Below are 12,032 nucleotides of genomic sequence, written 5' to 3' on the forward strand. Positions count from 1 at the left end.
TTTGAGGTTAGGACCTCAGATCTGGACTATCTAAGGCCTTAAGAGCCCAAAGAGTCAAGATTTATTGAGCTAGGGGCAAGCTCATGAGCATTCAACCTTCTTTGGAGTTTGTAATGACATATTGGAGCAAATATGATATGCATGAACGTAAAGATTGAAGCTTTACGTGACTTTCGAGCATAAGGAGTCTAGATCTAGAGTTTGGAGTGATGGATCTGCCCTAAAACGTCTGAATGGGAATATAGACTGGATGAACTCGTCGAGTTCATGAACTGACTCGACGGTCGCTTAGGGTTTGTCCCGATAAGTCTGAGCACGCTGTGACTCGACGAGTTGGCGGGTCTACTCGACGAGTAGAGTTGGTCTTCGTAAGGTCCCTGAGGGAACGAAGGAACTCGACGAGTCTTCCCAGTGCACTCGACGAGTTGAGTCAACATGGACTGTTGACTCAAGTTTGACTTCTGTTGACTTTTGGAGTTTTGACCAAATATGAGTAATGGGGACCATGGAGGGGTAGAAGGGTCTTTTGCCCTTACCAAGAGTTAAAGACGGGCTAGAATGAGTTTATTAGAATTATGGTCTAATTAAAGATAATCATCACATGTATTAGGCGGAGGCTAGATCCGTGATTCGTGTATGAGGTGTATTAGCTTGCTCACTTCAAGGTGAGTCTTCTCACTATACTTTACCTAGAATGGTATGTATTTGTGACCAGAGGGTCTTATATGTTTATTTGAGTACTGTGATATTATTGCATTATGCCTGGGTGATTTATGCTATGTGTTATTCAGAGCTTACAGAGTTAGGACCGGTGGGTCCACAGAGTTAGGACCAGAGGGTCCACAGAGTTAAGACCGGAAGGTCCATCAGAGTTGTGGGACTGGAGGGTCCCACTGAGACACATTGACTGGAGGGTCATACAGAGTTATAGCCTCGAGTGGCTAATTTGTTGTATGTGGTATTTTGGGGAACTCACTAAGCTTCGTGCTTACCGTGTTATGTGTTATGTGTTTCAGATACCTCAGAGGATCGCGGGAAGGCACCGACATGATTGTACACATCTGTTCGAGATTATATCGGGGATTCTGGGATTTGACTTTTGTCATGAATTTATGTTGACTTGAGACACTTATGATTTTTATGATATATATAATATATGAGTTTTATGTGATTTAAAAATGAAAAATTTGTTTGAAAAATTACGTTGTTACAAGTTGGTATCAGAGCCTTGGTTTGAAGGATTCGGATGCACCTTCGGGTATGTCTGGACTCAAACTGAGGATTTGAGAGAATTTTTCCAAGAGAAACGATTTTTCTAAAACAAGCAAGAGTTCTAAGAGAAAAACGAGAAAGAGCGATGTGTACAATCAGCCAGAGCCCGAACGGTGATTTCCCAAAATACCCTTACTTGTTATGTTATGAGATATTTATGAGATATTATGAGATATATTATGCATGCTAGAGAGTAGGCTAGGTATTTCATATTTTAGGACTAGAGTGGCCTGATTTGTGATGCCTTAGCCTAGGAGTTCTGCTACCTGTGATTTTTTCGAGAACGAGTATGTAGCGGAAATGAGCTTATGAGAGTAGTCTGGGTCCGACGAGATATAGAGTACTTGCTATCCGGAATCCTAGGAGGAGGACTTGGGATGATTAACGATGCAGTGTGGAAGGTAGTATTGGGCCCGTACTACTAGAAGCACCGGCTCGGTGAGCAGTCCAAGTAAGAATCCTTGGGATGCCAGGGAACAAGTAGGGGGAGTGATCGAGTGTGAGTATACTCGAGCGAGTCTCTGATTACTTTTGTGTTGTATTACAGACACATCATGGTGGGTACGCGCCACAACCCAGGGGCAGTGGTACCAGTGGTACCAGTGACGATGAGATCCGGAGGATGATTCATGAGGAGGTAGTCGCAGCCATTCGAGCAGAGATTCCCGAGAAGTTTGGGTCTATCAAGACCACCCTGATTGAGACATTTGATGAGCGATACGCTGCTGTCACTCAGGCTACTGTTGCTGCCACCACAGCAGATGTCACTGTTGCTAGGCCACAGGGAGGTGACTCGTTGTTGTTCCGGGAGTTCAGCAACACGAAGCCACCAGAGTTTGATGGGACGCAGGATCCGATTACTGCTATGAGATGGATTTCTGATATCGAGGGGTGTTTCTACACTTGTTCTTGTCCAGATCACTTGAGGGTACGGCTCGCACTGAACCAGATTCGCTTGGGAGTGAAGGATTGGTGGAAGTTTGTGACAGCTCATTTTACTCCTGCAGAGCACACTGCCGTGAATTGGGAGAGGTTCACTATGATGTTCAGAGATGAGTATGTTCCCCCGGTGGAGAGGGAACGGTTGGCCCAGGAGTTCCTGTCCCTCAAGCAGAGGACAGAGTCTGTGACAGTGATTACGAGGATGTTTCATGAGAGGGCGTTGTTCTGCCCTGAGCACGTGTCTACCGAGCAGGCACGTATGAGTCGGTATTTGAGCATTCTGAGGAGGGATATTCGTGAGTTCGTGGCGAAATCGTCTTACCGGTCATTTGTTGAGCTTCAGGAAAATTCCCGGAAGAGGGAGATCGAGCTAGAGACTCAGTCCAGGGAGGAGGCGGAGTCTCAAGGGAGGGATCGGCGACTGGCACAGTCTCAGCCGGCAGCCAAGTGGGCAAAGCCTGCTGATTCGAGATCAGGAGGTCAGAAGGGCCGCACTTGTGGAAAGTGCGGCAAGGGTCATGAGGGGATATGTCGAGCAGGGTCTTGCTACAAGTGTGGCAAGGAGGGGCACATGGCGAAGGACTGCCCCAAGGGATTTGCAGTTTGTTTTCACTGCAACCAGACTGGCCATCGGAAGGCCGAGTGCTCGCAGATGCTCCAGGGATCAGCGTAGGGAGCTGTACCTGCTGCTATTCGAGCTACAGAGAGTCGGCCAGCTAAGGCCGAGGCACCGAAGGCTCGCAGGAGAGCCTTTCAGCTGACAGCGGAGGAGGTTCGCGCAGCACCCGATGTTGTGGCCGGTATGTATTCTTTTGTTATTTTATTTTGAGTTATTTGTGCTTATATTGTGATATGCGTAGGTACTTTTCTGGTGAGTTATGTACCTGCCTTAGTGTTATTTAACTCGGGTGCGAGTCGATCGTTCGTATCATTAGCATTTAGTCACCACATCAGTATCAGACGTGAGTCGTTGAGTCGACCTCTGAGAGTTTCTATAGCCGATGAGCATGCAGTGTTTGCCACTGATGTGATCCGGGGATGTGTACCCAAGATTTTTGGTGTTGATGTCTGTGTCATTGTGGGCATGGACTGGTTGAGCCGGTACGGAGCGGTAATTGACTGTGAGCGTCAGTTGGTGACCATACGAGACCCTAGTGGGGGAGTGCTTACAGTATATGGCGAGGGTACCCGATCTGGATCAGCTTTCTGGTCTGCTACCCGAGCGAGACAGAGTTTACAGCAGGGTTGCATGGGCTATCTGGCGTATGTGATGGATACGCGGATTATTGCTGAGAGGCCGAGTTCCATAGCTGAGGTTCCGATAGTGAGTGAGTTTTCGGATGTTTTTCCCGAGGAGTTACCGGGGGTGCCTCCCGAGAGGCAGGTGGATTTCAGGATCGATTTGGTTCCGGGAGCGGCGCCTATTGCCAAGGCTCCTTATCGCCTTGCGCCGCCCGAGATGTAGTAGTTATCCTCGCAGCTTCAGGAGCTATTGGGGAAGGGCTTTATACGACCGAGTAGCTCGCCATGGGGAGCGCCGATCCTTTTTGTCAGGAAAAAGGATGGTTCACACCAGATATGCATTGATTACCGAGAGTTAAACAAGATGACGATCAAGAACCGCTATCCACTTCCGAGGATCGACGATCTATTCGACCAGCTACAGGGTGCATCTTGTTTTTCCAAGATTGATTTGAGATCAGGATATCATCAGATGAGAGTACGCGAGGAGGATATTCAGAAGACAGCTTTTAGGACTCGTTACGGGCATTACGAGTTTGTGGTGATGCCTTTCGGGCTCACCAACACACCGGCAGCATTCATGGACCTCATGAACGGGGTATGCAGACCTATGCTGGATCGGTCGGTGATCGTGTTCATTGACGATATCCTCGTGTAGTCGAGGTCCAGGGAACAGCATGAGGAGCACCTTAGAGAGGTTCTGGGAGTTTTGAGATCGGAGAGGCTCTATGCCAAATTCTACAAGTGTGATTTCTGGGATTGGCCGGCTACTATCGGAGGTTTATCAGAGATTTCTCTAAGATCGTCGTCCCCCTCACCAGATTGACCCGGAAGGGCGTTACTTTTACTTGGGGTCCCGAGCAGCAGACCTCATTTGAGACTCTTCGCCAGAGGTTATGCGAAGCCCTGGTGTTAGCTCTTCCCGAGGTAATGGAGGACTGTATGGTTTATTGTGATGCATCTATATCCGGGATGGGTGGGGTGCTAATGCAAAGGGGACACGTGATAGCATACGCATCAAGGCAGTTAAAGCCTCATGAGACGAGATATCCCACCCACGATCTAGAGCTGGGGGCGGTGGTGTTTGCCCTCAAGATCTGGCGCCACTACTTGTATGGGGTTTGGTGTATCATATACACGGACCACAAGAGCCTGAAGTATCTCATGGATCAGCCCAACCTGAATATGAGACAGAGGAGATGGTTGGATGTGGTGAAAGACTATGACTGCGAGATCCTGTATCATCCAGGCAAGGATAATATGGTAGCCGACGCCCTAAGCCGCAAGGCAGAGAGTGCTCCGATCCAAGATGTGTGTATGAGGATGACGGTGATGACTCCAGTCTTAGATACCATCCGAGAGGCCCAAGTAGAGGCCGTGAGACCAGAGAACCGCAAGAGGGAGCGGGTGATTGGACAGGTGTCCGAGTTTGTGACGGACAGCCGAGGACTTATGACTTTCCGAGGACGAATTTGGGTGCCCTATTCGGGCAGAGCTCGGCATATAATGATGGAGGAGGCGCATAGATCGAGGTTCTCGATCCACCCCGGGGCCACTAAGATGTATTTAGACCTGAAGAGAGACTATTGGTGGCCCTGTATGAAGAGGGATGTTGCTTGGATAGTTGAGAGGTGTTTGACCTGCCGCCGGGTCAAGGCAGAGCACCAATGGCCACATGGACAATTGCAGCCTTTAGAGATTCCCCAATGGAAGTGGGAGCAGATCTCTATGGACTTTATCACCAAGTTACCGAGGACTGCACGTGGAGTTGACGCGATTTGGGTGATTGTGGATCGGCTGACGAAGAGTGCTCACTTCCTTGCTATTAGTGAGAGCTCTTCTGCAGAGAGATTGGTCGAGATTTATGTGAAGGAGGTGGTAGCTCGGCATGGAGTGCCGACCTCGATAGTGTAAGATTGAGACGTGCGCTTTACTTCCAGATTCTGGAAGAAGTTTCATGAGGAGTTGGGTACCCAGTTACACTTCAGTACCGCGTATCATCCGCAGACAGACGGGCAGAGCGAGCGAACGATTCAGACGCTGGAGGACATGTTGCGTGCATGTGTTATGGATTTTGGAGGAAGTTGGGACACTTACTTACCCTTGGCTGAGTTTTCTTACAATAACAGTCACCATTCCAACATTGGTATGCCTCCATTCGAGCTCCTTTATGGGAGGAGGTGTCGGACTCCTATCTGTTGGGGAGAGGTGGGACAGCGAGTGATGGGTAGCACTGAGATAGTGCTCAAGGCGACCAAGCAGATTCAGCAGGTCAAGCAGAGGTTACTGACGGCCCAGAGTCGCCAGAAGAGTTACGCAGACAGGCGACGATCCGAGCTCGAGTTTCAGGTTGGAGACTTTGTCCTTCTGAAGGTATCCCCTTGGAAAGGGGTAATCCGATTCAGGAAACGGGGCATGCTTGAGCCCCGATACATCGGCCCTTTTAGGGTAACCGCCAGAGTGGGTAGGGTAGCGTATCGTTTGGAGCTACCGGCAGATTTGAGTAAGATCCATAACACCTTCCACGTATCCCAGTTGAGGAAGTGTGTAACCGACGAAACGACAGTGGTACCGTTGGAGGACATTCAGGTAGATGCGAGCCTGAATTATATTGAGAGGCCGACCGCGATCTTGGATCAAAAGGTGAAAGTTCTAAGGAACAAGGACGTGCCCCTGGTTCAGGTCCAGTGGCAGCATCGGAGAGGGTCCGATTTGACTTGGGAGTCGGAGTCAGAGATGCGTGAGCAGCATCCAGAGTTGTTTGCGGAGCATGACTTCGAGGGCGAAGTCTGTTTCTAGTAGGGGAGAATTGTAACATTCGTATTCCCAGGTATGTTATTTTAAGTATTTATTTTTGAGGTTTATTGACCTACTCGACGAGTTGGTGCTATAACTCGCCAAGTAGAGACGGGATGGCCACGTGGGTTTAATGATCTACTCGACGAGTCCGGGAGTAGACTCGCTGAGTAGGCGCTGGGAGGGAAAACCCTAGATCCCCGGGTTTGAGACCTATTTAAAGGCACTTATAGCCTCCTTTGCGGCCACCTTCCCCAGAGAGAAACCCTAACCTGCCCTATTCGTGCATATATATATATATATATATATATATATATATATATATATATATATATATATATATATATATATATATAGAGAGAGAGAGAGAGAGAGAGAGAGAGAGAGGCCATCTTGAGCATTCTTGAGCTTTTTGGAGGAAAGATTGGAAGAGTTGGTGAATCTAATCAAGAGGAGGCTGTGGATCTTGCATTCTTTTGGCATTAGCTGCTATTCAGAGGTATAAAGCTCTCATCTTGTGTAAGGGTCGAATTGTTGTAATTAGTCGAAGTATGTTTTGGACTCTTCGAATATTTTGTAATGTATTTTACTAGGGCGCTTTTATTCGAAGCTTTAGAGTCAATGCCTTAGTATATTTTTTGTATGCTTTCAGTTCCCTATAAATAGGGTTATTTACTAGAGTTAGATAAGAAGTTTTACAGACTTGTCTACTATACTCTGTAAAGAATTCGAAAGCATAATAGAGCATAACAAGATCATATTTACATCCTGTGTTCAAATCTCATATTCTTACTTGAATTCCTACTCTGATTAATTCTTTACTCGATTCATTGGTTCATCAATTGGTATCAGAGCAGGAATCATATATCTGATCTGATTTTCACGCTGTTCAAAAAGTTTTTGAATCAACTTTTTGATTCAAAAGTTTCCGCACTTTTTGAAAGTGAAAAATTGTCTAGATCTTAGTCTGTGATTCGATTCTGCATTTGAATTGTTGAATCAAGTCTTATTCTCATCAATTCAATTTGATTCATCTAGTTTGTTTTCAAATTCTCAAATCTTTTCAAACTTCTCAAAATCTTCTTCCGTACAACAATGGCGAGTTTCAATCTCATTCGATGACCTCGTTTTCACATCTGCTAGGTTCATCAACCAAAATTCCAATGCTAATCCCTGAATACTATGATCAGTGGGCTGATCGTATGCAGGATTATCTGAATGGTCTGGATGAACAATTATGGTCATGTATCACTGGAAATGTCAATGTTCTAGTGAATGTTCAACCAATTGGATCATCTTCTACAAATTCTGGAGTTGATAATCAAACCGATCGTCTGAAGAAACTGGAGAAGAGGTGTATGAGGGAACTGCGAGGTGCATTACCTCCAGTTGTGTACAATTACGTTAGGAGTTGCACAACTGCAAAGGAAGTCTGGAACAATCTGAAAGATAAATTTCAAGGAAGTGATAAGACAAAAATCAATTCAGTTAAACAGTGTTTGGTTGAGTTGAAAGATTTCAAACAAAAAGAAGGAGAAACAATTGAAGTTTACTATGATCGTCTGAACGAGTTAATCTATCGGTGCAATCGTTATGGAATTACCAGGACTTCAATGGAATTAAATCTCATCTTTGTAATGGGACTTCGAAAAGAATGGAGAAGTGTGAGTATGATGGTGAAGAATCAGCAAAGTTTTGATACATCAACTCTCAATGATTTGTACAATCAGCTGAAAACACACGAAATTGAGGTAAATGAAATTGCTGAGGAATCGAAGTTGAATTTGGGAGGTCCATTAGCTCTTGTGTCGAAGATTTCTGAGAAAGAAGCTGAAAATGGTGATTCTGAGGAAGAAGAAGGATTCATCATGAATTCGGATGATGAAGCAATAGCATTTTACTCAAATAATCGTGTCAAGAAATTTTTCAAAAAGCCGTTCAATTCGAAGACTAAGCTTGCTGAGGTGAAAGGAAATTCTGTGAGTAAAAATGTTGTTGAGGAGAAAAAGAAAGTTGAGAAGCAAGATTCGAAGATAGCTGATGGAAAGGGTGAGAAGAAGCTGAAAGGTGATGCTGGAATAGATTGTCATTATTGCAACGGTGCGAATCATCTTGCAAATGACTGTATGCTTCGAAAGAAGGATGAGAGGAAGAATAAAGTCAAAGATGAGGCATACTATGCAGAGAAGCTTGAGGTGGTTCGTGCTAAAGCAAAGAATTTGTCATTGGTTGCAAAGGGTGAGCATGAGGATGAAGATGGAACTTATCAAATCTGGTCATCCGGGTCAGACGATGAAGAAATGAGGAATCCAACGCATGAAGCGTTGTATGCGAAAATGGAGGAGGACTCAGATGATGAGGAATTCGAAGTGAGGGGACGATGCTTCGTATCCAAAGCAGCTGACAAATCTCCAATGACAACAAAGGTACGTAAAATTCTCGAATCTTTTAATATTCCTACACATGCTTATGACTCTGAACTAATTTCTTTTGATGAGACGGTTACTTATTTTGATTCAATTGTTGTGTCTGCTAGCAATGAGGCCAACAAGTTGTCAATGGAGTTGTTAGAGGTCAAAAAGAGATTAGACTTGAAAATAAGCAAAATTGAATGTTTGGAATTACAAATGACAAATATAATGTGTGATAGGGATAGGTTATCGAGTGATGTTAAACTTTTGCTAGCTCAAAGAAACATCTATTGTAATTCTGCTAAACGACTTTATAGCAAATTAACTGATTTACATCATTCATGTGATATAAGTAAAGAGCAACATAGAAAATTACTACCTTTCCTAGCATTCGAAAGAGCCAAGGTAGATAATATTTCGTATGATTGCGAGCAAATAATAGCTGATTTTGACAAAGTTCCTGATGATAGATATAAATATGGAATTGTCAAAATTGATGAATGTCTTGATGCGAATGAATTAGTTAACATAGTGAATGGTACTTTGACTAAATCTGAACAAATTCAAATTTTGAAAAAGACTGAGAATTCAACATCTGATTCTCAATCTAATTTTGCTGATATTGAAGATAATTCTGACAATATTAGTGAAATTAGTGAACTTGAAGATGTTGATTGTTCTCAGTTGTCTGTTGTTAATGTTGCTTCAACATCTAAAGGAAAAGAAAAAGTTAAGGATTTGATGGTTGAAAATGAAACTGATATACCCTCAACTTCGAAAGTTTATGATATGAACTTCGTGGATCTCAAAGACAACCAAACTGATGATAGTGATGATGAAGATGAAGTGAACATTTCGAAGGAAAAGAAATCTTCAAAGGAAGAAGAAACTCCTCGAATTGTGGTTGATCAGGTGTATGGTAATACACAAAAGTTCGAAAAAGTGATGAATGAAAAAGGTGAACACTATCTGGAAACGAATTCAGTGGTTTATCCAAATTTCAAACGTACAGATAATGTCATTTTTCCAAATCAAGTTTTCGTAACTACTGGAAATGTTGAGAAAATCAAACCAGAATTAAAGAAGTTAGTTGAACAGGATAATTCAAAAACAACTGATGAAGGTTTTTTCGCAAATCAAAGCACAGTTGAAAATAACTTAACAAAGAATTCGTATGTTTTTCAACGTCAAAAACCACAATAAAAATGGGTTGAAAAATCAGAAATTGAAAAAGAGAATTCAAAACAAGTTGAAAAGGAATGTGAAAAAGTTGTCAAATTAAACTCCAAGGAATTCAAAGATCAAATTGACAAAATTTCAAAGGAAAACAACATTTCAAAAAGACAAGCAAGAAAGAAAATATTTTGGCAAAATGTTGAGTCTCAAAAGAAGTCTGAATCACAATCACCCAAAAATGTTTTCAAAGCCAAAAATTCATCTTTTTCAACAAAACCTCAACACTCATCTCAATCAAATCATTCAAAGTCTGAAGTGAATAAACAACCAAGGTTTTCGAAAGTTTTAGAAACTAATATTCAAAGAAAATTTTCAAATAACTCAAAACCAAATCAAAAATTCTTTCAACGTCAACATTTTAAATCAACAGTTGATACATTATATGCTAAATCTTTTATAACAAAACCAAAAGTTGATTTTGTTCCAATAAAGGCAAATTTTCCAAATCAAACGAAGAAAGAAACTATGAAAACTTCACGAGAAAAAGGAATAACGTCAAGGAAGAACATTGATCATTGGCTTGAAGGAAAAGGAAAGATGTATCAGTCAAATACATTTTCAAAGGAGCAAATTCACGAAGCATATGAAAAGTATGTGAATATTTCATCAAATGGCAGTTCATCGTCTAAGGATTCGAACATTTCAGTCAAAGCATGGAAACCAGTAATAAAAGCAAAGAATGTTCATTCAAAAACTCAGAATTCGAAGGGTAATGTCAGTGAACATTCGAAACCATCAAAAACTTATGTTTCGGTTCCTTTAAATGAAGAAGTAAACTTAATTGATAGTCTCAAAACAAAAGTTTGTGATTGGGTTAAAAGTTCTTCATTACATTCGAAATTGAAATCTAATTTTCAAGGACCCAAAAAGCCATGGGTACCTAAAATTTTCCATTGAATGTAGGTACTATGTGATGAGCAATATGATAACAAGTGGTACATCGATAGTGGTTGCTCTCGTCACATGACTGGGAAGAAGGAGAATTTACGTGATTTTCGAAGTCTCAAAAATGTTGGAGTAGTGAAGTTTGGGAACAATCAAAAATGTCAAGTCAAAGGATATGGGAAGATCACGAATGGTCATTTCACAGTGAATCGGGTGGCATATGTTGAAGGTCTTCAACATAACTTGATAAGTGTTTCTCAACTTGTTGTGGGCACTGGCAATCAAGTTCTTTTTAACGAAGAAGGAAGTATTATTTCGAATGTCACAACAAAAGAGGTGTTACTGAAATCCAAAAGGAAAGGTGACATGTTCACTTTGGACATCAATCCGATAGTAGGGAAACCTGCTATATGTCTTCTTTCGAAGGCAACATCAGACTTAAGTTGGCTTTGGCATCGAAGACTTTCTTATCTCAATTTTCGAAACATCAATAAACTTGTGGTAGAAGATCTGGTAAGAGGTTTACCTGTACTTAAATTTGACAATGATTCTTTATGTGCAGCTTGTGAAGTTGGCAAGCAACATAAACAAGGTCATGCAATTACGATTGATTCGAAAATAGTTGCACCTCTGGAGCTCTTACATATTGATTTGTGTGGTCCTTCGACTGTTTCAACTCTCAACAAGAAACGGTACATTTTAGTGATTGTTGATGATTTTTCAAGATTTACGTGGGTTTATTTTCTCAGGCTTAAATCTGAAGTTGCACAAATCATGATTGACTTTATCAAAAAGATGGAAACAACATTGAAGAAGATTGTTCGAAAAATTAAGAGTGATCATGGAACTGAATTTAAGAACAATATTCTTGATTCATTTTTGGTGGACAAAGGGATTTCGCATAATTTTTCATCTCCATACACACCACAACAAAACGGTGTTGTTGAACGAAGAAATAGGTCTCTATGCGAAGCGGCAAGGACTATGTTGGCATATGCGAATCTTCCACAATATCTTTGGGCTGAAGCCGTATCAACTGCATGTTTCACTCAAAACAGATCGTTCATTCATCGTCGTTTTAACATTACTCCATATGAAATTCTCAACAATCGGAAACCTAATGTCAAATTTTTCCATGTTTTCGGATGCAGGTGCTTCATTATGAATCTCAAGGATAATCTTACGAAATTTCAAGCAAAAGCAGATGAAGGGATTTTCTTGGGATATTCGCATAATTCAGTTGCATAT

The sequence above is a fragment of the Lactuca virosa genome, chromosome 1, assembly GCF_052849685.1.
Source record: "Lactuca virosa cultivar CGN04683 chromosome 1, Lactuca_virosa_CGN04683_v6, whole genome shotgun sequence".
Taxonomy (NCBI): Eukaryota; Viridiplantae; Streptophyta; class Magnoliopsida; order Asterales; family Asteraceae; genus Lactuca; species Lactuca virosa.